The 24307-nt window shown below is 37.9% G+C and overlaps 1 long non-coding RNA gene across 1 annotated transcript; it reads right to left on the reverse strand.

Annotated features, from left to right (window-relative positions):
- Positions 1-1081: 1081 nt before the first annotated feature.
- LOC140623795 (uncharacterized) lies at positions 1082-24295 on the reverse strand. Its single transcript, XR_012023320.1, has 2 exons — positions 24075-24295; positions 1082-1279 (listed from the first exon to the last, which is right to left on the reverse strand). It is a non-coding gene; the product is annotated as an uncharacterized lncRNA (long non-coding RNA).
- Between the last annotated feature and the right edge of the window lie 12 nt (positions 24296-24307).

The raw sequence follows: 24307 nt of genomic DNA on the forward strand, positions 1-24307 counted from the left end.
CTCTGAGTCAAGAAGTGCTAGGCAGGTAGGACAGATAAATAAGTTGATTCTAAAGTGAAAGTTAAGTTGGGTGGGGGGGAGGGCTTAGGTGCACTTTAAGGTTCATTCCTGTTCAGGAACCAAGAATATAACATCTCATAGGAAAGTAATTCTGTCTCCAGATCAATCCACAAAGGGCTATTCTCTAAATCCAACCTCTCTCTGTTTCATGTTCCTGTGAGAAAATACCCCTTAAGAGTTTCCAGTCGAGGGATCCCTGGGTGGCGCAGCGGTTTGGCGCCTGCCTTTGACCCAGGATCGAATCCCACATCGGGCTCCCGGTGCATGGAGCCTGCTTCTCCCTCTGCCTGTGTCTCTGCCTCTCTCTCTCTCTGATGACTATCATAAAATAAATAAAATTAAAAAAAAAAATTTCCAGTCGATATAGCAGGAATGATCTCTGCCCATCAGAATGAGGCATCCTACCTTTCTGTTTTGTTAGTGAGAAATTCTCCTACCTTCAAATAACAAGAATTCATTACTTCCTGTAACTTAGGGCAAGAACTCAAGCAGAGCAGGTATAATTGGACAGAGGGTAAAATCATATTTAATGGTGAGATGAAAGCTTTAGAAAGTTGGAAATTGGTGGCCAATCTGTATATTTAACTTTAAGTGTCACTGTATGGTTTAGATTGGCTCTGGGACCCACCCCCATCTTTTCTTTTTTAGTGCCAGATTAGTTCACCCACATTCCTCTCCTGTACCATTAACAGTTGCTCCCTAACAGAAACCAATAAGCTTTCTTTTCTATCCCACTAATTAGAGAAGCATACAATCTCACAGAATTAAAAAAAATAATAAAGTAGAATTATTTATTTCCTTATACTTTTGTTCCTAAAGCACATATGTATCCTGTTAAGTTTTCATAAAGGTTTTATTTCTGGTAATAGGATGTTAGTATTTAGATAATATTATAAGCAAGAGAGTAGTTGTAGTGATATAAAGAATGCTTCATTTGATCCTGGTTTCCTTCCTATTATCACTTCCAAGCTCCACTCAACAGATCAGACTCAATAGAAAAAGTCACAAGATTCAAGTGTACTTTATTTTTTTAAAGATTTTATTTATTTATTCATGAGAGACATGGAGAGAGAGGCAGAGACATAGGCCGAGAGAGGGAGAAGCACATTCCCTGCGGGGAGCCCCATGTGCAACTCCATCCTGGAACTCCGGGATCATGCCCTGAGCTGAAGGCAGATGCTCAACCACTGAGCCACCCAGGCATCTCAGTTCAACTGTACTGTAAAGGAAAATTAGAAATGGTTATTGTAATACTCTTGATATAACAAATTACTACAAATTCAGTGGCTTAAAACAACAGTTATCTTAGATATTTGGAGGTCAGAAGTCTGAATGGGTCCTACTGGTCTAAAATCAAGGTATAAGCAAGATTGATTCTTTTCTAGAGGTTCTGGGGCACAAAGTATTTGTCTTAAAACTAATTGTTGAAGAGACTATCTATTCTTTCCCTATTGAAAAGTCTTAGCACCCTTGTTGAAAATAAATTGACTGCAGATGTGTATGGGTTAATTTTTGTATTCTCAGTTCTATTTCCTTGGTCTATATGTTTATCTGTGTGCTATTACCATATTCTTAATTACTGTAGCTTTGCAGTAAATTTTGAAACAGGAAGTATGAGTTCTGTCTCGTGATCCCCTTCCATCTTCTTTTTTTTCCCCCTTCCATCTTCTTTTTTTTCCCCCTTCCATCTTCAAAGCCAGAAATGGCCCGTTGAGTCTTTGTCACATCGCATCACTCAGATACACTTGCCTGCCTCCTTTCATTTATAAGAATATTTGTGATTATATTGGGCCTACATGGATAATCCAGGAAAATCTACCCATGTGAAGTCCAGGTGGTTAGCTACCTTAATTCCACCCACAGCCTTAATTCCCCCTTGCTTATAAACATAACATATTCACAGATCCCAGGGAGTGGGATTGTAGACATCTTCAGTGGGATGGAAGATCAGAGGAGAGACATTGTTCTGGCTACTACAGCTATTTATAATTCCTTGGGTATTCTTGAGTTTAAGAGCAACTTTTTTGCTTCCTTTCATAGGTTCTCATTTTATTCATTCAAAATATATTTGACTACTAAAATATCAAGTGTGAAACGGTATAGAAAGTTATGCTAAGGATTAGAAACTTGTCAACTGGATCCCTGGGTGGCTCAGCGGTTTAGCGCCCGCCTTCGGTCTACAGTGTGATCCTGGAGTCCCGGGATCAAGTCCCATGTCAGGCTCCCTGCATGGAGCCTGCTTCTCCCTCTGACTGTGTCTCTGCCTCTTTCTCTCTATCTCTCATGAATAAATAAATAAAATTAAAAAAAATTTGTCAACTAACTTTGTCACTGGTGGCTCAATTTTGTTGAGGTACTGTTGACAAATTTAAGCATGTTGGGGAGTGAATGGAAAAATGCAGAGCTTGGTCGTGGTAGGAAGTTAGAAGATAGGAAATTACTTAGAGTAACTCAGGGTCAAAGGAGGGTGCTTTTTTAGAAAGAGAAATTTGAGTATATTTATATTCCAGAGGAAATCAGGAAAGATGAGATACAGAACAGAAAGATTCATATGGAGTCATTTTCTTCACAAGATGTGACAGTAGGTAAAAAATTGAGTATTTGACTTTGAACAATGGGGAAACATCAGACACTAGAGGAAATAAGATTAGAATGGGTAAAAATGAAAATAATTTTAAGTGGGAAGAGGCAGGAAGGGGTTGACCATTAATACTCCATTTTTTTCAACTTAAATCAATTGGAAGGAGTGCTTTATCCATTCTTCGGTTGATGAATACTCAGGTTGCTTCCATATCTTTGCTATTGTAAATAATGCTGCTATAAACATAGGGTTACATAATCTTTTCAAATTAGTGTTTTCATTTTCTCGGGGAAATACCCAGAAGTGGAATTACTGGATCATACGGTATTTCTATTTTTAATTTTTGGAGAAAATTTCCATAGTTGATACACTAGTTTACATTCCCATCAAGAAAGCATAGGAGTTACCTTTTTTCTACATCTTTGTCAACACTTACTATTTCTTGTCTTTTGATACTAGCCATTCAGACTGCTATGAAGTGGTAGTTCGGTGTGGTTTTGATTTGCATTTCCCTGATTATTGATGCTGAGCACCTTTTCATGAGTCTCAGCCATCTGAATGTCTTCTTTGGAAAAATGTCTGTTCAGGTCCTCTATTTTTTAATTGTAGTGTTGTTGTTATTGTTATTATTCTGATAATGTATGACTTTTTAATATATTTTGGATATTAGCCCCTTAGCAGATATGTCATTTTTAAATATATATGTCTCCTCTCATTCTATAGGTTGCCTTTTTGTTGTGTTGGTTTCTTTTGCTGTACAAAAGCCTTTTAGTTTAATGTAGTGCAAATTGTTTATTTTTGCTTTTGTTTTCCTTGCCTGAGGAGACATATCCAGAAAAATATTAAGTCCAAGAGTTTACTGCCTATGGTCTCTTTTTTGGAGTTTTATTATTTCAGATCTTATATTAAGTCTTTAATCCACTTTGCACTTAATTTGTATAGTGTAAGAAAGTGGTCCAATTGCATTCTTTTGCATTTAGCTGTCCAATTTTCCCAACACTTTATTTTTTTAAAAGATTTTATTTATTTATCCATGAAAGACACACAGAGAGAGAAAGGCAGAGATGTAAGCAGAGGGAGAAGCAGGCTCCAGGCAGGGAGCCTGATGTGGGACTGGATCCTGAGACCGTGGATCACGCCCTTAGCCAGGGGCAGGTGCTCAACTGCTGAGCCACCCAGGTGTCCCTGGCTTGCAAACTTTCTGCTGACAATTAGGTGATAGCCTTTTGGGGTTCCCCTTATATGTAACTGTTTGCTTTTCTCTTGCTGCTTCTAAGATTCTTTATATTTATTTAATTTCGGACATTTTAATTATTATATGTCTTGATGTGGACTTCCTTGGGCTCACCTATTTGGGCCTCTCTGTGTGGCCTAGACTGAGATGACTGTTTTCATCCTCTTAAACATAGGGAGGTTTTCAGCAATTTTCTCAAATAAGTTTTCTGCCCTTTTCTTTTCTCTTTCTGGGACCCCTGAATTATGAATGTTTGTTTGATGTTGTCCCAGAAGCCCCTTAACCTATCTTTTTTTTTTCTTTTGTTTTTACTGTTTGGCGTGGGTTCTCTCCATTACTCAGTCTTCCAGATCACTGTTCCATTCTTCTGTTGATTCTCTCTAGTTTTTTTTTTCTTTCATTTCTATTATTCTTCAACTCTGATTCTTTTTTGTTTTTCTTTTTGTTGAAGTTCTCATTGAGTTCATATGCTTCTCTCAAACTGGTTAATAACATCTTTGTGACCGTTACCTTGAATTCTTTATTAGATAGATTCCTTATCTCTTTCATTTAGTTTTCTTTCTGAGGTTTTGTCTTGTTCTTTTGTTTAGGACATAATCTTCTGTCTCTTGATTTTGTCTGTGTTGTTTCTGTATATTAGATAGGTCAGCTATGTTTCCTGATGTTGAAAGTAATGGCCTTATGTAGGTATCCCATGGGGCCCAGTAGCACAATCCTCTATGGTTACCAGAACCAGGCACTCCCAACGATGTCCCCTGGGCTGCATGCACCCTCCTGTTGTGACTGGGCATGACTGCTGCAGGCACACTGGTGGGCAGGTCTGGCCTCCAACCTAGCTGGCTGTAATGATTCGCTTTGACTACTGTGGGCAAGGCTGGACCCTGGTGCGGCTAGTTGAGAAATCTGGCTATAGTGGGTCTGCTGGTGGATGGAGTTAGCTCCCAGTGCAGCTAAGAGTCTTAGCCACAATTGCTATGAGCATGCTGTTGGGTGGGGCCGGAACCCTTCCCTCTCTGGGGCAGGAGTTGCTCTGGAGGTGCACTGGCCTGCCCTGGGGCTGCCCGCCACATGTGGCGGGGTGGAAGTTGCTTTGAGGAAACATTGGTCAAAATTGAAGCAGCCAAGGCACCTGGCTGGCTCAGTCAGTGGAGCATGCAACTTGATCTTGGGGTTGTGAGTTCCAGTCCCATATTGGGTGTAGAGATTACCCCAATAAAATCTTTAAAAAAAAAACCAGGTGTTTGCCAGGTGTGGTGTCGATTGGGCTGGACAGGTCTGCAGGGGAATGCTGGGGTGGGGCAAGTGGTGTTATCAGGACAGATGGAGAGTGTGTCAGAACTGGCTCCCACAAGCATCTGGCCAACTAAGCTGAAAGAAGGCAAGAAAAATGGTGCCCACCAACACTTCCTAGCCCCTTCAGCACACACCCTAAAATTAGTAAATTTCCTTCATGTATAACCCAAGTACTTTTCAAACTGCTGCTTCTATGTTGGATCTCAGATCAAATGATAAAGTGCTCTGACCCTTTGAGTGGAATCTTGGTTTCTCACAGCCTTCTGACTCTCTTGGAGTTAAGGTAAGTCCTGCTGATTTTCGGAGGTAGGTTTTATGGGCGTTTCTCTGTGCAGGTCCCCAGAGCCAGAGATGCCTGGTATGGGACTTGATTCGTCTCACTCCTTAGAGAGGACCTCAGCTCCTGTGTTATCCCTCCTGCTTGTGGGTTGCTGTGCCAAGGGTTTGGTCCCTGACTCTCTGCCCCTCCTATCCTTCTGAATGTGGCTTTTTCTTTATATCCCTAGCTGTGGAAAAGCTGTTCTGCTAGTCTTCAGGTTGTTTTCAAAGTGAGTTGCATTAAATGTAGTTGTAACCTTGGTGTGTCCCTTGGGGGAGGTGAGCTCAGGATCCTTCTACTCTTCCATCTTCCTTGCAATTGGTACTGTTCTTTTAGTGTAAAATCAACAACTCTTCTCAAAAACTAATACTCCTATCTCAAGAAACTCAAAAGGCAGAATAAAAGTTTATATGCCACATGAGAGAGAAGAATACAGAAAGAAGTGAGAGTGGCATTTTCTATTTTAATCAAGATTCATTCAGCAGGTATTCATTGAGCAACTACTATGCATTAGCCTCTGAATGTGGCTTATGGAAAGCATAGATGATTTTTCATGCTTCCCCCTCCACCAAGAGTCCTTAAGTCTACAAAACAAAGAAGCTGCCTGAGTTGGAGGCTAAGGACTTGCCCACTCAGAATCTTTATCACTTTCCCTCTATCTCTGATCCCATACCCACTCAGGATACCTCATATGGTTCTGTATCCCTAGTGTTCACTAAACAGAGTGAAAAACCAATGATCTAATGAATATTAATACCAAAGCCTCATTACAATAGTCATGTGAGAAACAAATAGTATGAAATATATTAAAGTATAAAGATAGGCACTCAGATGAAGAGAATCTGGCCTAACAGCAGACATGTGATAAAGACATGAGAATTTCAGTTGTTTGACTTCTCAGTATAAGCTGGCAATATGCTTAGGGCTACCCAAAGAACCTACACAGTTTTACCCTAAAAGGTATGTGGTCTAGAACAAAACAGTTGCTTTTTCCTCATTTCCATTGGTCAGATCAGTTGTTTTTTTTTGTTGTTGTTGTTTTGTTTTTTAAGATTTTACTTATTTATTAGAGACACACAGAGAGAGAGAGAGGCAGAGAAACAGGCAGAAGGAGAAGCAGGCTCCATGCAGGGAGCCTGACATGGGACTCGATCCCGGGACTCCAAGATCATGCCCTGGGCTGAAGGTGACGCTAAACCGCTAAGCCACTGGGGCTGCTCGGTCAGATCAGTTTTAAAAATTTTTTATAGCTTTACTGAAGTACAATTGATGTACAATACATTGCATATACTTAAAGTGTACAGTTTGGTAATTTGACATAATGTATATACCCATGAAACAATCACTAAAATCAAGATAATAAACATAGCATCACTACAAGTATCCGTGTACTCCTTTGTAAACCCTGTTGTTCCCCCAACCCTTTCTCCCCTGTATCCACAGGAAGCCACTGATCCATTTTCTGTCTTTTAGGATAGTTTGCATTTTGTACAATTTTAAATAGAATCAAACAATATGCCCTCTGTGACTTTTTTCATTCAGCGCATAATTATTTGGGAATTTACCTGTTGTGTCACTCAATAGTTTATTAATTTTATTGTTGAGTAGTATTCTATGTATGGGTATGCCACAATTCCCATATCCATTCACCCATCAGTGGACATTCTGGTTGCTTCCAGTTTTTGCCTGTAACAGATATTCTTGTATAAATGTTTGTATGAGCACGGGTTTTCACTTTTTTTAGGTAAATAGCTAGGAGTGGAATAGCTGAATCGTTTGATAGGTACATATTTAACCTTTTAAAAAACTGCCAAGCTGTTTTCCAAGTGCTTATACTGTTTTACATTCTTCCCAGCTGTGTATGAGAATTCCAGTTCCTCCTGACTTGTTATGACCAGTCTTTTCAATCAGCCATTCTAATAGGTATGTAGTGGTATATCTCATTGTCATTTTAATTTGCTTTTACCTAGTGACTAAAGATGTTCCGCATGTTTTCATGTGCTGCTTTGCCATCTGTATTTCTTCTTGAAGAAAAGTCTCTATATTTTTCCCATTGTTTTATTGAGTTCCTTTTGTTTGTATTTATTTACAGGTAACACAAATTAAACATTTATAGCAGCAGCCTTAGAATTTTCAGAAAGTAATAAAGTCATAACAAGGTAACATATACATGGAAGAATATGAAAAAGGCATGAAGAACTCAACTCATATTGGCTAGTGCCTAAGTCACTTCTAAAACTGTGTAGGCACTACTATCCTAGAGTTGGCTTATGCTGCCTTATGAGTGTGAATTTTAAAATTTTTAGAAAATTTACAGGCTGTTAAACACAGCCATTATTAAAAATTAATTATATAAGCTGACAATTATGTTAAAATCCAATATATAAAACTCAGTAATACTAAAAATTCACTTGATCATTTTACTATTATCCATGTTTTTGTGGTTATGTCTATCATATCCATATTGTAGACATACTATATTATAGTTTGATAATTATACATCTCCTTCCAATTCTGTGTTCTGTGATGTCCTGTGGTAGCTTGAAATGAGCCACAGTGGAGTATTTACCCCTCAAAATTTGTAAACACCACAATCAAAGCTTTTTTTCCCCCCTGGTGAGCTAGTTGTTAAATATTTACCAGCTCACCAGTAATGACAAGGACCTTCAAACTGCACTGACTTACTGTCCATGATGAATAATCGAAAAATAATTTAATCACGCAGAGACCTCACCTTTGGGAAACACTTAATTCCTCAAGAACAGATCAGTATTTTTGCTGCAGAATAAACCTTACATATTTTCCTTATTGCTCAGTTTTTTTTTTTCTCACTTTCAAGTACCCTGGGGTCGAGAATGCCAAAGTCTACTGGATAAGGGAGGATACCAATACATTATTTCTGTGGTCCCACGTAAAAAATAAAAAAAAGTATTTTATTTGGAGTAGAACGAAAAGGTCTGTGAAATATAGAAAATAGTATTGGGCAAACAAAACAAAACAAAACCTCCAAAAAACACAAACAACTCTGGACAACCAAATTTCTATTCATGTAAGAGTAGGGGAAACTAAACTAAAATGAGAGGGAGCAAATGATGATACAAGAGGAATGTTTGGTCTAAACCCCCAATCAGCTTTCTAAAGGAGAACAAAGCATTTTTTGAAGTCTAAACTTACTAAAGATGCTGGATGTTATTAGAAATGTAAAGTTACAGATTCAGTAACATACTAAGCAGTCCAGAGATAAACAAACTATGGGGGACAAATTCTTAGTGCAAAAGCTAGAGCTATTGCTATGGTTGAGTGTCCATTACAATTTAATTTTAAACACAACTAGGAGAAACCAAGCATTTCAAAAGGAAAAGAAACCATCTTAAAGTTCACGGTCTGAATTAAAGACATATACATTTAAAATATAAAAGAAACAAACCATGCATATGACTTTTTTTTCCCCAAGATTTCTACATTTATTTTAGAGAGCACATGTGTGTGTGAGTAGGGGGTTGGGGGTAATGGGAAAGAGAGAATCCCAAGCAGATTCCCCATCAAGCACAGAGACTTACTTGGGGCTTGATCTCACAGCATTGAGATCATGACCTGAGCTGAAACTAAGAGCTGAATGCTTAACTCACTGAGCCACCCAGATACCCTGATCAATAAGACTTTCAATAAGACACTTGTTATGTCTCACATGAAATTCAAATAGAAATTAAAGAAAATGTTTGCCTGATTTTTAGTAAGGTACTAGTACCCTAAAGTACTAGTAGTGATAACTGTTTAGAGTGATGCATGCTGAAGAATAGCAGTTTGGTATTTTTTTTTTAAGATTTTACTTTTTATTAGAGAGTGCACACAAGCAGGGGGGAGCTGCAGCCAGAGAGAAAAGCAGGCTGCCCACAGAGCAGGGAACCCAATATGGAGCTTGATCCTATGACCCCAGGATCATGGCCCGAGCCAAAGGCAAACACCTAACTGACTGAGCTACCCAGGCACCCCAGCAGTTTGGTATTAAATTGGAGGGAATAAATAATCCTTAAACCAGTCAATGCCCTGTGTAATCACACTAATAAACTGGACAAAATAGATGGAACTTTTATCAAATCAGCACGTACAGGCTTTATTTTTTTTAATTAAAAATGAGGAAGAAATACATATTCCCAAGGAGATAACTTCTTTCTCTCAACTTAAAATTTATTTATAAAGGAGATTGAATCATCTCAAATGAAAATATATAAGAATATATGAAACTAACAGATGTAATAGAGAACTGCCCTGTTGAACATTTCCACAATTAAAATGAAGTAAATCACGGTATTCTCCTTAACCCTTGTCCTGATCTCCCAAATCAGTTCCTCTTCTGACTGATTTAAGTGACTATTTTTATGTCACCAGGATTCACCATATTTGAATCATCTTTTCTTTCACCATTCTCCTTCCCTACCTGTCTCCATTTTTAATTATTTGGATCTTCAAATGCACATTATACCTTAAGTTTATGATATACATTTTAAAAGATTTTTGTCATCATTTATTTGTATAGCCACTCTGTGAGTTAAGCAAAAGTTATTAGTATTTCATCATTCTATTAAAGGCCTCCAAGGTGATAGGCATGTAAATAAGCAGAATCAGACAGGTTAAATAACTGGCCCGAGCTGACAGGACCAGTAATTACAAGTCCTGTGATTCTAATGTCAACATTCTTTTCATTACACTATGATGCCTGTCATCAACAACTCATATTTGATCCATTACTATAAATTCCCAGCAGATTTCTCTACCTCTATCCCTACTTCTTCAGTCTATCATGCATATCACTATCAGATTAACACAGCTTTTATTAAAAAAATACCAGAATGAAGAAATTTCCAATGGTTTCCTATTGTATAGAGAATACAAACCAGAACTTTACCTTTGCTTTTATACGTGAAATCTCAGCAAACTGGGCTCCTCATGTTCCTTCAAATATACTTGTGAGGCACCTGGCTCAGTTGGTTAAGCATCTGCCTTCGGCTCAGATATGATCTCTAGGTCCTGGGACTGAGCCCCATGATGGGTTCCCCACTCAGCAGAGAGTCTGCTTCTACTTCTCTCTCTCCTCTGCCCCTTCCCCTAGCTTGTGTGTTCTCTCCCTTAAAAAAAAAAAAAAAAAATCTTTCAAATATACTTGTAACTTTCCTGAGACTATGTCTTTGCTTCTAGCAGTGTTTTCCTTCCTTGAGTTACAAATCCCAGAGTAACAGAATATCACAGGGGACCTGGGCCTAATCATGCATGTATGTGTGTGTAATATATATATATATACATATATATGCACACATATATATTATGTTTATTAGGTATTTACTTATTTAGTTTATATGTTAAACGTGTACTATTATGACCTTGTGTGTTTTGGTAAGAGAGAGGTCAGAGGCATCTAGTATAATTTTTGACATTAAAAATAAGTCCTGGGGATCCCACATTTCTAGTTGTTCTCATCAAAACTCACCTACTTCTTCATTACCAGAAGTGGAACTGCAAAGGACTCATTTTTATTTATTTATTTATTTTTAAGTAATCTCTATACCCAACATGGGCCTTGAACTCAACTCTGAGATCAAGAGTTGTATGCTCCACCATCTGAGCCAGCCAGGTGCCTCAAGGACTTATTTTTTTTTTTTAATTTTATTTATTTATGATAGTCACACACAGAGAGAGAGAGAGGCAGAGACACAGGCAGAGGGAGAAGCAGGCTCCATGCACCGGGAGCCCGACGTTGGATTCGATCCCGGGTCTCCAGGATCGCGCCCTGGGCCAAAGGCAGGCGCCAAACCACTGCGCCACCCAGGGATCCCTGATCACTTGTTTTAAAAAGGGGAGAATATAGATTTGTTTTTATATAAGAAAGCTCTGGGAATTACATTAAACCTATTAGAATGGCTGTTACCAAAAACTCAAGAAATAATAAATGCTGGTGTGGATATGGAGAAAAGGTAATTCTTGTGCATTGTTGGTGGGAATAGAACTTGGTACAGCCACTTTGGCAAACAGTAGGGAGGTTCCTAAAAAACTTAAAAGACCTTGGGTGGCTCAGTGGTTGAGCGTCTGCCTTTGGCTCAGGGTGTGATCCTGGTCCCAGGATCGAGTCCCTCATCAAGCTCCTCTCAGGGAGCCTGCTTCTCCCTCTGCCTATGTCTCTGCTTTTCTCTGTCTCTCATGAATAAATAAAATCTTTTAAAAAAAAAACCTGAAAAGATAGAACCATGTGACCTAGAAAGTATACTTCTGGGTATTTATTCAAAGAAAATGAAAGTGCTCCAAAAAATATATACACCCCATATTCACTGCATTATTTACATTATTTACAGTAGCCAAGATATGGAAACAACCGAAGTGCATGTGGAAAGGTAAATGGGTGGTAAAGAAAATGTAGTATATATGGACGAATAAGTCATGGAAATAAAAGCCACAGCATAAGGAATATAATGATACTGTAATTGCATTGTATGGTAACAGATGGTAGCTACACTTGTGGTTAATATAGCATAATGTGCAAACTTGTTGAATTATTGTGTTGTACACCTGAAATTAACACTGTCAGCTATACTCAAAAATAGTAAAAAGAAAGATAAATGATCAAAGTTTAGAGGGAAAAAAAGAAAATATATAAATATGTATACACACACACTCTAGAATATGGGTCAGCCATAAAAAAAAGTATGAAATCTTGCCATCTGCAACAATATGAATGGACCTCAAGGGTATTATGTTACATAAAAGAAGATTGATAAAGACAAATACCACATGACCTCACTTATATGTGGAATGTAAAAACAACCAACCAACCAACCCGCCAAGATACAGAAAACAGACTGGTGATTTTAAGAGGTAGGGTGGGCAAAATGGGTGAAGGGGGTCAAAAGGCACAAACTTTCAGTATAAAACAAGTCATGAGAATGGGATGTACAACATGGTAGCTAGAATTAATATTGTATTGCATATCTGAAAGTTACCAAGGAGGTAAATCTTAAAAAACTTAAAAATTCTCATCACAAGAAAAAATATTCTGTAACTATGTATGGTAACTAGATTTACTGTGATCATTTTGCAATATATACAAATATCAAATCATCATGCTTTACACCTGAAACTAATAAGGTTTTGTGAATTATAACTCAAAAAAAAAAAGAAAGAAAGAAAAAGAAAGAACACCATAACAAGTTCAGAGAGACTGCAGAAGGGGGAAAAAAGAAAAAAAGCTCTAGGAAGATACACAAGAAAATTGTAACAGTAGTTGTGAGATAGATGGCATTGGCATGGGAAATAGTGGATGGAGTATACATGTGGGAAACTCCAACTCAAAACATAAATCTATATCTATCTAGACACACACACACACACACACACACATCATTGGAATGAATTCCCTACTCAGAAAGAAAAGTATTTCCCATAGAGTGAATTCCCATGTTTCCTTTATGTCATTTTTGCCATGTCAATTTACCTGTCTGATCCTTTCTTCAACTGTAAAACCAGGGATTTGATACACTTTATAGTACTTTGTAAGCACGTATATTAGATGTATGTGTTGTTCAGTGCTGTCCACATAATCATAATTTAATAAATGTTAGCTGAATTAAGAAAATGGTTTTGCCATTCTCTTAGGCCAAATCTGGCATCTAATATCTTAATTTTCATGTCCTTGGTTTTTCCTGATTCTGAGCTTCTTTTCACATTTGGGTTTACACTTTGCTGAGTTCATATTCTTTGCCCATTTTTCTGTTGAATTGCAAGTTCCCTTAATATGAATTTCTATGAGGACTTTGTATAGTATAGGTGTTAAACTTCCTTATGAATATTTCTTCTAAATTTACTGCATATCTATTAACCTTAATTATAACTTTTGTATGCAGGCTATTTTTTTTATATTGACAAATGTCTTTTTTGAGAAGAATGTATATTCTTCGTTTTGGCGTGAAGTATTCTATAAATGTCAGTTAGATCCAGTTGACTGATGGTAATACAAAGTTCAACTGTATCCTGATTTTCTCTGCCTGCTAGGTCTATCAGTTACTGAAAGAGGGTTGTTGAATTCTCCAACCATAATAGTGGAGTTGTGTATTTCTCTGTAGTTCTATCCATTTTTACCCTAGCTATTTTAATGCTCTGTTGTTAGATGTACACATTAAAGGTTGTATCTTTTTGGAGAACTGACACCTTTATTGTTTTTTTTTTTTTTAATTTTTTTTTTCAATTTTCATTTATTTATGATAGAGAGAGAGAGAGAGAGAGAGAGAGAGGCAGAGACATAGGCAGAGGGATAAGCAGGCTCCATGCACCGGGATGCCCGATGTGGGATTCGATCCCGGGTCTCCAGGATCGCGCCCTGGGCCAAAGGCAGGCGCCAAACCGCTGCGCCACCCAGGGATCCCCACCTTTATTGTTATGTAATGTTCCTCTCTATCCCTGGTAATTTTCCTTGTTCTGAAGTCTGTTTTCCCTGAATATAGCAACTATACTTTCTTTTGATTAGTATTAGCTAGGTGGATCTTTCTCCATTCCTTTACTGTTAACCAGTGTCCTTATATTTAAAGCAGGTTTCTTATATATGATTTCTGAGAAAATGGAGTACTAGTAAGGGTTGTGGGCTTTCTCACTCCAAATCAGCCCTGTGTCAACTACAGAAATAGGGAAGCAAGGGGTTGAGGAATAAGATAAAAAACTGAGAAAACCCTAGTAAGGGTTAGGAGTAAGTTTTTACGTTTTGTTCCCTGGCACTTCCCTCCACTGCCTTGGTACAGTCAGTGCCAGACAACTGATTGCTACAGATATCATTAGCAACAGCTTCCCAGTATAGAATAAAACAAAGGGTCTGTGGGAGTTGCTGATGAAATAAAGTGTGACCAGATACCCTATAGAGAATTGAAACATTCACTCCCCTACTCCTTCCCCAAACTTCTAGGGTTTTGGTGGATTACAACAGCTAGATTATGAGTTTTGAAGTAAATCCTCACCCAGAGGAGCTGTCAACATAGCAACAGAGATAGAGCACTATAGCTCATCTGTGGTACCTGGAGCTCTCTGGTCTCTAATCCCTAAACTTGTGAGAAGGGATAAAAAACTAGAGTCTGCCCTTTTTCTCTTCCTCCATATCCATCATCAGAAAGGGTCATAGAGGGGTAACCTGGGTGGCTCAGTCAGTTACATCTGTCTTCCGCTCAGGTCATGATCTCAGGGTCCTGGAAGGGAGCGTCACATCAGGCTTCCTGCTTCTCCCTCTGCCCTTCCTCCCACCCTTACCTCTGCTCTTGCTCTCCCATGAGCTGTCTCCCTCTCAAATAAATTAAAAAAAAATATTTTTTAGAAAGGGCAGTAGAGAATAAGCTTGTGAACCAATTATCTAGACACCTGAGGAGCATGATCACTATGTAACATAACCAATTACTTAACATATACCAACTGAAGCCGAATTATAGGAATATAGATATTTAATTCTCCCTCTGCCTGTGTCTCTGCCTCTCTCTCTCTCTGTGACTATTATGAATAAAAATTAAAAAAAAATTTAAAAAAAAATTTTTTTAAGAATTTAAAAATGATTCAATTAATCATTCAACAAAATTTTACTGAACACCGACTAGTGTCAGGCACTGATGATTCATAAGTGAACAAGATAGACAAAAATTTGTATTGTGTATTTTGTGCATGGGGAACATAGACAAAAACATCAAACAACTCATTATTTAAGGAATAAGACATTTTAGAAGGTAATATTTGCTATAAAAATGAAGTAGGATAAAGCTGTTTGGGATAGCTGTAAAGGGTCACAATTTTATTTTATTTTTTATTTTTAAAAATATTTTATTTATTTATTCATGAGAGACAGAGAGGCAGAGACACAGGCAGAGGGAGAAGCAGGCTCCATGCAGGGAGCCTGACGTGGGAATTGATCCTGGGTCACCAGGATCAGGCCCTCGCTGAAGGCGGCGCTAAACTGCTGAGCCACCTGGGCTGTCCAAGGTTCATAATTTTAAAATGAAACCAAGCCTAAAATAGGAACCAAGAGGATGCTGACTGGGAGGTTAGTAATATATAAAGAAGGGACAAGAAATCACTAAAAAGCCATGTTGAGAATATTAGGTATGGAATATGAGTTTAAAGAACATCATAGATAAAATAAAATTTAAAATAAGAACATCATAGATGGATAAATAGGGTTGATCAGATTTTATGATGCTTTTGAGGTGCAGAATTTTAGTATTTTTATGTAGTTAAGATCTTTAGATTTTTCCCCTTGCAGTTTCTAGTGCTTTCATTTTTGAAAAACATGACATTTAAAATATCTTAAGTTATAAACTAATATTTGTACATGGCAAGAAATTCAAACAAAATACAAGGAAAGTAGAAAGTAAAGGCTTCATCACCTCTCCCCCATCATCCTGTCCGTAGAGGTAGTTATTTTTCTAAGTATCCTTCCAGAAATTTTCTATGTATAATCAAATATGCATATATACATGGTTTAACAAATTTATAAATAGGATACATGTTTCTTGCAGCCTGCTTTTTCTTTTCCCAGATTTGGATCTACTCCAGATATTGAGGTTTGAAATGATAGTGAGAATTTTTGGGCAAAAAAGGTGGCTTTCAAAAAATAAAAAGAAACTTTAAAGGTCTATGGAATCAAGCTTTTTATTATGTATGTATGCCTATATCTGTGTATTTACTTTATTAATTTTATTTGAGAGAGTGCGTGTGCACACAGGGGTGGGGGAGAGGGAGAAGCAGGCAGTGAGAATTTCTTTTAGGAAGCAGGCTCCCCACTAAGCAGGGAGCCTGATGTGGGGCTTGGTCCCAAGACCCTGACATCATGACCTGAGCTGAAGGTAGATGCTTAACTTACTGAGCCACCCAGGCACCCCTGTATTTACTTAACTGTAATCTTTTTCTAGTTAATGACTGCAAATGTGGCATCTCAATACAGACCAGACAGTCCTTTACAATGGTTTGACTCACAATTTTTCAACTTTATGATGATGAAAAACCAGTGTGCATTCAGCAGAAACTGTACTTCAAATTTTGAATTAGGATTTTCTTCTGGGCTAATGATATGTGATATGATACTCTCTAGTGATGCTGGGCAGTGGCAGCAGCCACAGCTCCCAGCTAGCCACAAAATCACTAGCATAAACAATACATGAACAACACTCTGCACCAATACAACTCTTGTTTTTCACCTTCAATACAGTATTCAATAAATTACATGAGATATTATCAACTATGCTTTGTGTTAGATGATCTTGCCCAGATATAGGCTAATGTAAGTGTTTTAAGCACATTTAAGGTAGGCTAAACTAAGCTATGACGTTCATTAGGTTAGGTGTATTAAATGCATTTGCGACTTAAAATAATTTCAACTTATGATGGGTTTGTTGGGGCATAATCCCATCATAAATCGAGGAAAAACTGTATATACTCATTGAATAGGTAGAAAGACTTTTTCAAAGCTCACTCTATTCTACTACATACCTCTAGGAATTTCCTATTCAGCAATTCTATAAATTTGTTTTTAGTACCAGGAAGTATTATGGAAGATGATTTTAAAAGTTTTACCGTATGATATTAATTTACCAATAACAGTTTTGTTTATCTAATTTTGTTTTCACTTCCAGTTTGCTGTATTTCCTCTTAGAACTGTGGGTATGGTGAGGGAGTTAAAATAGAGTTCCTCAAGAGGAAACAGGAAGTATATGAGAACACTAAAATCAAAACAGTCTTTTTAACAGGTTTTGTTTATCCCTTTAAAAATGTTTGAATAAATAAATTGTAAGTTTAATAAAAATTCTTTTTAAAAATTTAGTTTCTGGGCAGCCCCTGTGGCTCAGTGGTTTAGCGCCGCCTTCAGCCCAGGGCATGATCCTGGAGACCCAGGATCTAGTCTAGTCTCATGTCGAGCTCCCTGCATGGAGCCTGCTTCTCCCTCTGCCTGTGTCTCTGCCCCTCTCTCTCTCTCTGTCTCTCATGAATAAATAAATAAATCTTAAAAAAAAATTAGTTTCTGATGTAATAATCATTCATTTAACCCCAAACTACAGCCCAGGAGAGTAAGCCTGCAAGTAATTTGTTCAGACAACAGGCATATCTAAGACATATTGTGAGTTCAGGTCCAAACCATCGTAATAAAGCAAGTATCTCAATAAAGCGAGTCAAATAAATTTTTAGTTTCCCAGTGCATATAAAAATTATGTTTACACTATACTGTAGTCTACTAAATGTACAATAGCATTACGTCTAAAATAACAATGTACAAACCTTAATTAAAAATCCTTTATTACGAAAAATGCTAACTCATCTGAGCTTTCAGTAAGTCATAATCATGGATCACAGATGAATGAAGTTTGATTTGTGAGAATTACCAAAATGTGACACAGAGACACAAAGTGAGCAAATGCTGTTGGAAATTTGTGCCAATACACCTGCTCAATGCAGGACTGCCATAAACCTTCAGTTTGGGGAAAAAAACTACAAAACATTATCTGTGAAGCACAATAAAGGACAATAAAACAAGCTATGCTTGTGTTAGGTGTTCCATTAATTTCATCTTAGTGTTCCAATCCATCAATCTGCAATTCCTTTACTCCTCTCTTATTTGGGGTTTCGTATTTCCTTAACTACATGCCCTACTTTTCTTGACTTAAACCTCATTTAGCTTGAGAAAGGCTGTATGGAATATGTATTTTCTGAGACCTTTTAGGTTTGAAAATAACTTTATTCTGGCCTCGTAACTGATTAATAGGTCAGCTTATAAAGAATTCTAAATTAGAATTAATTTTCCCTCAGAATTTTGAACACTGCTCTATTATCCTTTTGTTTCCAGAGTTGCTACTGGGAAGTCCAACACATTTACCTTTGTGCACATTAAATGAAGCCTGTTTTTTTCTCTCTATAAACTTGTACAATCTTCTCTACCTGCTATCTTTGTAGAGTGGAATAAAGGAAGAAGGGAGATACACAGAAGTAGTCCAGAAATCTTCATGGGGTCCCTTTAAGCATTTTTTATTTATAGCAATCTTAATAAGATCCCCAAGAGCTACATGTGATTAGCACTGACACACCACACTAACACACTGACCATGCAGCCCTACGGCAACCACTGTAAAAAACAAAGTGCAGCTATAATAATAAAAGATGTGCTAATAGTTACATAAAAAAATAATTATGACAACAATAGAAGATAAATGACAACAACATAAGATAACACAGCTGTGCATGTATATGCACCATGTGGGTTTAGTTGCTTTGTGTATATTAATCACTGAATTAGTATATACATACCACCTTAACGGGTAGGTATTATCTAGATTTTATAGGTTACATTATTTTGGCAGACCCAGAATTGTAGTCTAAAGAGTCTAGCTCCATAGTCTAGTCTATGTCTTAACTGTTATGTTATACCTTCTAGTAGTAGGTGGTAGTAGTTTTTTGTTGTTATACTGCTTTTAAATATCTTTTCTTGACAAAATAAAAAGTTGGCAAACCTATGCTGATTTTCTCAATTTAAAAAAACTATTGGTGAAATCTAAAAGCCACTAGATCACTAGCTTGTGGGGTCAAGAGACAGCAAGAAAAATGAAAATTTAAGAAGATAACTGATGAAGCAAGGTCTTGGATGACGAGCTTCAGAACACAGAGTGCAGAAGACTTGGAGGGGAGGGCAGGGCAGATGCTAATTATAGGAGGAATTACAGCCACATTTAGAGATGCTGGTGAGGAGAACTTATCTCTTAACTAAAATTCAGGGTCCCTGAAGCTCAAAATAAGCCTAGTAGTAACAATCAGAATGCTTAATAAATAAGTAATGTAAAATAGTGACAATTTGGAGGAATGGAAAAAATAAATAAATCCAGGAATGGCCAGACTAGAAAAACAGAGATGGTTTCAACACTAAATATCTTGATAAAGTCAAAGAATAAGTTTAGTAGGAATAAGGGAGTAGAAGATAAACAGATAAACAAGGTTGTAGTCACAAGGTAGTATTTCTAAATTTAAGATCTCAAGATGACGATACTGTTGATAATAACCATTCATTACACACACGAAAACAATTATATCTAGTCATAACAACCATTAATACCAGCATATTACAGAGGAGAAACTGAGGCTCTAACAAACTCTTTTCAATAGTTCTTAACAAGATAATTCTAAAATTCATATAGAGTTACCTATAACTGGCATTCCCAAGATAATTTTGAATATGTGCATATTAACTTGTTAATATCCTCCTGGGTATTAACACTACTATAATGCTGTAGCAATTATGATAGTGTCACAGATGTCATACAGATTGACCAATGGAAAAGAAAAACTACCCACTGATGTGTGGAAACCTGATTTGATATCAGTGACATAAAACAAAAGTTAAACTATTCAATAAATGCTTTTAGAACAATTAATTATACATACATAAATAATATAAATTTAGATCTCTATCTCTTGCACAAAAGTAGGTTGATTAAAAACATAAATATGAAGAATAAAAGTTTTAAACTTTTAATAAAATGATAGTTAAAAATGTTATTTGGGGTAGGAAAGGATTTCTTAAACAAGATCTCCAGGGTACAAAATATAATGGAAAAGATAAATCTGATTCCATTAAGACTAAATTTCAGTGTAAGAAAAGATACCATAAACAAAGGTCAAAGAAAAGTCTTAGACTGGAAGAAGACAGGCAACCAATATAGCCAATAAGGTGTTATTTTCCAGAAAACATAAATCAATGAGAAGGGTGAATGAAGCATTAGCAAAATGGGCACAGATGCAGAGATGTCCGGAAGGCATTTGGGATTTGCTGTACAAGAGAAGTCTGGGCTGGAAATAGAGATCTGGGCTACATCAATTTATTGATCACATCTGAATTTATGGGATTAGATAAGTTTATAGAAGGAAATTTGTAAAGAAATTAGAGAGTTGGGGGCCATCTGGGTGGCCCAGTGGGTTAAGAGACCTGCCTTTGGCTCAGGTCATGACCTCAGGGTCCTGGGATGGAGCCCCCCATATTAGGCTCCTTGCTCCACCAAGAGCCTGCCTCTCCCTCTCCCCTCTGCCTGCCGCTCCTCCTATGTGTGTTCTCTGATACATACATACATACATACATACATACATAAAGTAATTAGAGACATGGACCTAGGTAGGACACAAAGGAGGCAGAGGATTTACTGATTCTCTTTCAAATTCTTAACACTAACTCCTTTAACTTTATTCACATATTATTTTGTCTGGCCTTTTCTGACCATAAAGGACATTTATGTCTTTTAAAGACTGCATCTAGGGCAGCCCAGGTGGCTCAGCAGTTTAGCGCCGCCTTCAGCCCAGGGTCCCACATCCGGCTCCCTGCATGGAGCCTGCTTCTCCCTCTGCCAGTGTCTCTGCCTCTCTTTCTCTGTGTCACTCATGAATAAATAAAATCTTAAAAAAAAAAAAAAAGATGGCATCTAAATATAAGAAATAAACACTAATAAAACCAGATGTTGTCGGACACAATGTCAGAAAATGGTTAGATAAGCCTGTCACTACTGTGTAGGATATTATGTTCAGCCCCTCTATTTCACGTACTGCCAAGAATGTGGGAATGTGGGAATGAAATGCATATTAAAAAATATGACTGAAATAAGATTTAAATTTTAAAGTAAAAGGAATCTAAAAATATATTCCCTATAACATAGTAAGAATTTTATTGGTGGGGTTATGAACTATCTCCTTGTATACATTTATGTAGTTCATGCAATGCATCTTCTCTGAATTTTAAGATGAGAGGAAGAAAGGAAAAGAAAGATCTGTAGATCACAGACTTCCACTCACTACATTTCTTCTACTTGGAAAGAGCAAACCTGCTATGCACATAAACTGCTCAGGGAAGATAGTCACAAAAGAACTGCATACTGTGGGACGCCTAGGTAGCTCAGCGGTTGAGTGTCTGCCTTTGGTCCAGGGCGTGATCCTGCGGTCTTGGGATGGAGTACCGCATCGGGCTTCCTGCAGGGAGCCTGCTTCTCCCTCTGCCGATGTCTCTGTCTCTTTCGCTGTGTCTTTCATGGATAAATAAATAAAATCTTAAAAAAAAAAAAAAAAGAACTGTGTACTGTATGTAAGTCCTTTTATATGAGTTCAAGAACATGCAAAGCAAGACACAATAGTAGTGGTAGTGGTGGTGGTGGTAGGGGTACATGGTTGGAAGGAGCACAAAGCTCTCTTGAGTGTTGGATAGATTCTGAATACACTGATCTGTGGTCACATCAAATTGTACCTTTGGCACCTGAACATTTTACTATACTGAATATCTTAACTGAAGTATTTACTTTTTAATTCCTTTAAAGAAAAACATTTTACTATACTGAATATCTTAACTGAAGTATTTACTTTTAATTCCTTTAAAGAAAAACCTTCGAAGTCTAAAGAATCTCACTCAACACACTTTGTTTTGCCCTTGTCAAGAAAACGCGGCCTGTAATTAAGAAACAAATATTTAAGGGCTGTAATTTGCCTCTCAAGGCACCTCTATTTCTTTCTTTTTTTTTTTTTTTTGTATATTTTTTATTGGAGTTTGATTTGCCAACATATAGTATAACACCCAGTGCTCATCCTGTCAAGTGCCCTCTTCAGTGCCTGTCACCCAGTCACCCCAACCCCCTGCCCACATCCCCTTCCACCACTCCTTGTTGTTCATTTCCCAGAGTTAGGAGTCTCTCATGTTCTGTCACCCTCTCTGATTTTTCCCACTCATTTTCTCTCCTTTCCCTTATGATCCCTTTCACTATTTCCTATATTCCTTGTATGAGTGAAACCATACAATCTTTGTCCTCCTCCGATTGACTTACTTCACTCAGCATAATACCCTACAGTTCTATCCACGTTGAAGCAAATGGTGGCTATTTGTCATTTCTGATGGCTGAGTAATATTCCATTGTATACATAGACCACATCTTCTTTATCCATTCATCTTTCAATGGACACTGAGGCTCCTTCCACAGATTGGTTATTGTGGACATTGGTGCTATAAACATTGGGGTGCAGGTGTCCTGCTGTTTCACCACATCTGTATCTTTGGGGTAAATCCCCAGCAGTGCAATTGCTGAGTCGTAGGGCAGTTCTGTTTTTAACTCTTTGAGGAACCTCCACAGTTTTCCAGAGTGGCTGCACCAGTTCACATTCCCACCAACAGTGTAGGAGGGTTCCCCTTTCTCCACATCCCCTCCAATATTTGTTTCCTGTCTTGTTAATTTTCCCCATTCTCACTGGTGTGAGATGGTATCTCATTGAGGTTTTGATGTGTATTTCCCTGATGGCAAGTGATGCAGAGCATTTTCTCATGTGCTTGTTGGCCATGTGTATGTCTTCTTTGTCACCCCTATTTCAATTATTCCCCAAGGGTACTTCTACATCTTGATCAAAAGAGATTAAAGATAACCCCTAAAAAGAACAATCTGGAGGACAAATATGTCTGAGAATATAAATATTCATAATAAACAAGCTTCAAGGTCCTTCTTTCACCAAACCAAAAGTAAGCTCCCAAAAGGAAACTGAAAGGAAATCCTAAGGTAAACCTTTTGATCATCACTTTGTATATACCCTTCTATGTTGTTCTAGTTCATGAGCCTGTATCTAAACATCCTCACTGAATTTCCATTGTAACTGTTTTTTGAACAGGGTAAAGTGATTGAAAATTAGTATATCTAGATTTCAGCTAACTCTCATACTGATGGTTATCTTTTTTAAGTGAAAAGCCATCACATACTCAAGAGTCCAGAGAACAAGTTTTGAAAAATGTCTTCCTTTTCTCACTTTAAAATGAAAAAATACCAAGGGAAAGTTAAAGAAGAAAACGTACTTAGTACAATCGTCTGTTCTACTAAGTCACACAAAATGAAATCCTGCACCAGGAGCAAGCAGTTCGTTGGAATTACAGGTTATTGGTCAGGTGGAGCTCAGAACCGTAAGGAGGCACCGAACGAAGTTAGCAAACCACACACACAACATGCAGTCAGCAAATGCATTACTTCGGATATTTCACTTTAGTAAAAATAGGAAAGTCACGTCAAGAAAGACGCTGCAAGGAAGTGAAGCTGTCTCCTTTTTTCAATTTTTAAAAAAGATCTTTATAAACATAATTAAATGTAATGATCTTCACGGATACTTGAGCTTGTAGCAGAAATCCTGCAACATAAAAGTCACCTGAAGCTTTTATATTGTTTTACCACCTTCCTAGTTTTAGTTAACCGAAAAAAGAAGAAAGATCTGCAGAAGGAACTAAAAGTATCTGAAGAAGGAAGGACTATCACGGGTCACATCTAAGAGGCAAAAACAAACAAAACCCTCAGGGTTGTAGAAAACTGCCGAGCGGCCAGCTTTAAGCAGTTCGTCGCTTAGGTATTTTTTCTTTTTTTTAAAAAAAAAACCTGGCCTGTGGGGGTGAGGGGACGGAGACAGGCACCGCGGGGAAGAAGGGGAGGGTGCTCTCAGAAGTGTGCCATCCTGGGGCCAAGGCACCCAAGCCGGTTCCGGGAAGAAGGGGCCGAGACCAGACGAGGCCCAAGGGAAAAGCGACTCCAGGAGAAACTCACTTTTGAAAGGCACTTTCCGGTTACAAAGCACTGTCACATGCTTTATCTCATCGGACACAGTATCCTTTCTGCCGGCCTCCGGGGTCTACAGCTGTAAAAGGCCCAACGTGCAAGCAGAACCCCTTCCACATCCACAGTCCACGGAGGGCCTCGCTCCTCAGCCCTGCCCGTCGCGCCGCGCCTCGCGGCCGCGCGCTCCCCCTCGGCGGCGGCGGCGGCGGCGACGGCGCACG

The sequence above is a fragment of the Canis lupus genome, chromosome 33 (genome assembly GCF_048164855.1).
Source record: "Canis lupus baileyi chromosome 33, mCanLup2.hap1, whole genome shotgun sequence".
NCBI classification, from domain to species: domain Eukaryota; kingdom Metazoa; phylum Chordata; class Mammalia; order Carnivora; family Canidae; genus Canis; species Canis lupus.